Below are 2,820 nucleotides of genomic sequence, written 5' to 3' on the forward strand. Positions count from 1 at the left end.
TGTAATTATACTTTTGAGAAGCCAAATACATCTTTTTTTTTTTTTTTCCCCCCCCCACCCCCTTGTTTCTGGCCACTAAAATGAAGGTTGAGAGGCTGTTATCTGCCTTGGCGGGGATGAGCTGGTGGCGGGGACTAGAAATTGCACTGCTCGGGCTGTAATTCTTGCATTTCCTTCTATTTAAAGGAAGACTCCGATTATTCACCTATTTGTTTGCAATAGTTCTGTAAATTACTCCAGCCTACACACACACCCTGTGACCTTGTTTCTGGCCACTAAAATGAAGGTTGAGAGGCTGTTATCTGCCTTGGCGGGGATGAGCTGGTGGCGGGGACTAGAAATTGCACTGCTCGGGCTGTAATTCTTGCATTTCCTTCTATTTAAAGGAAGACTCCGATTATTCACCTATTTGTTTGCAATAGTTCTGTAAATTACTCCAGCCTACACACACACCCTGTGACCTCCCCAAGAAGGGAAAGCTTTCGAAGGATACCAGCCCCTTCCCTCCAGCCCCTTTCCCTCAAGCCCCTTTCCCTCCCCCACAGCTGAATTTCAGGTTGAGAAATTACTCTTTCTTTCCCCCAGTCCCAGCGTCTTCTTTTTTTTTTTTTTATTGCACGTCCGACCTGAAGGGAAGGAGCTGATGGGATTATTTAAAATCCTCTTCATAAAGGTCTCTCCTCAATTAGGGACCCCGAAAAGGACTTTTATGGGGTTTGGCTCCTCCTTTGGGGCTCTCTTTTCAGTCTTAGAATGGATTTAAGAATGAAATTTTCTTTCAGAGCGTGGCCTGAGCTGATTTTTCCCATTCTTTCCTCTCCTAATGTTAAATAAATGATATTTGGAAGGAGGTTGATAACTTAACTCGAGAGGTGTCCACCCGGCGTGGTTTTTCCGTGTTCTGTTACCCTAAATAGCTTTAAAAAGAAACTATTTTGACAGGGAGCGTTGAAAGAATAAGACTAGTACTAGGTTGTGTTTTTTTCCCCTTTGATTTATCTCTTTTTAACATGTGTATGTACGTGTGTGTGTATATACACACACATATATATATGTATATACCCTTCAAGTCAAAACAAATTACAGCGCTGGGATTTTGTGTAAAGGACGTTTGTTTGGTGGCAAATCACGTCTCTGTTTATGTAGGGAGGCTTCGCAAAACCGGGGGGCAGAGGAAGGAGAGAAAGAGGATTTGGGGCTGGAGAGGGGGGAAAAGGAGACCTCGGGCAGGGGGGTTCGGAGCAGCCTCCTCGGCTGTAACGTCCCCGAGCAGCCAGCAGAGCTCGCTTCAGACCAAGTTCACTGTCAGCGGGGACGGGACGGGCCGAGCCGGGCCGGGCTGGAGCGGGACCGGTTGCCCCGAGTCCCCCCACATCGTGCTCCGGTTTCCCTCCGGAGCGGTCGCGGAGCCACTCGTGGTCGAGCTCCGATGCTCGAAAAAAATAATTAAAATAAACATAGGAACACCTCCCTCTTTATCCTCCCCTCGAAAAGGGGAAAAAAATCAGAACAGGCTAATCACCGCCATCAACAACTCACCTAGGTGAAATCCTAAATAAAAGGTTCGAGGGGCTATTTTTTTCTCACTTCTCTGGTTCTTTTAAATATAAAAGTGAAGGGGAGCAAAAGGGGGAGAGAAAAAAAAATCAGCGGTCTAAAACAGCAGTGGGAGATAAACGTCTGATGCTTGGGAAGCTCTGATTTTTTTTTTTTTGTTCTTCCCTGGGGAAAAAAATCACGAAGTGTGCATTCCCCCCCGCACCCTTTCTTAAAGTACAATAAATAAAATAGGGAAATCAGCGCCGCATTAGTTTCTGGAGACGTAGACGGTAACTCTGGTCTTGGGGGGCTTGTTAGTACAGCATTATAGCTCGAGGGGTCAAAAAGTTGAGGGTCAAAAGTTTACGCTGTGCGTGACTCAGTCTTGTGTATAACCCTGATAGACCGATGTCAGGGTGGGAAAAAAAAAAAAAAAAGAGAGAGAAAGAAAGCGGGGAGAGAGGCGAGGTGGGAGGAAGAGTCTCTGCTTATGGGCAGAGATGGGAGAAGATGAGAGCGAGATGCGACCGACCTTCAGCCGAGAGGCAAGGGGGGGAGTGGAAGAGAGGGCTGCAGGATTTGGGGTAGGATGTCGGTAGAAAATAAGGTAGATTGATTTGGGTCTCCCATGAGGAAACACCGAACGACTTCTTAGTATTTTTCTAAGATAACCCCTGAAACGCTATTTGGAGTCGAATTAACAGAATATAGGGGGAAATGCATTTATTAAATCCAATTACGCGGAGGTCCCTCTAGGATATTAACGCGAGCAGTTAAAAAATAATTTTCATTCCAGCGTCAATTTTGTTTGGATAGGTTTTAAATTATACCCCCCTCAAAAAAAAAAAGTCTGACACGGTTGGTGAAAATGTGTTCTAACACCTTTGCTTGGAAACACTTCCAAATCCCTTGGAGAGGTGCCTTCTCCCGCCTCCCCCGGGCGCCGGAACGCCAGCGCCAAACATTTTTTAATACGTACTCGGTATGAGTGCAAACACTCATCCAAAACATGAAAGAATTACACGGAATAACGTCCAGGATTTACTGTTTGCCTTTTACTTTAATTGTAGGAAATCTAGAATAATGACATACAGGCGAAATCAACGGACTGATGGCTTGAAATAATTCAATATATGTATTTAAAGGCGCTTTTAAGTGCCCGTTTCGTCGCTCGGTCCGGTTAAAGTAGCTAATTTTGTTTTGCAGCACGCTTTCCGTCGGAATTTGAATGAAATGTTTTATATTTCTTGCTTGAAATGTGACTCCACTCTGGTCATTGCA

The sequence above is a fragment of the Apaloderma vittatum genome, unplaced genomic scaffold (assembly GCF_000703405.1).
Source record: "Apaloderma vittatum isolate BGI_N311 unplaced genomic scaffold, ASM70340v1 scaffold33484, whole genome shotgun sequence".
Taxonomy (NCBI): Eukaryota; Metazoa; Chordata; class Aves; order Trogoniformes; family Trogonidae; genus Apaloderma; species Apaloderma vittatum.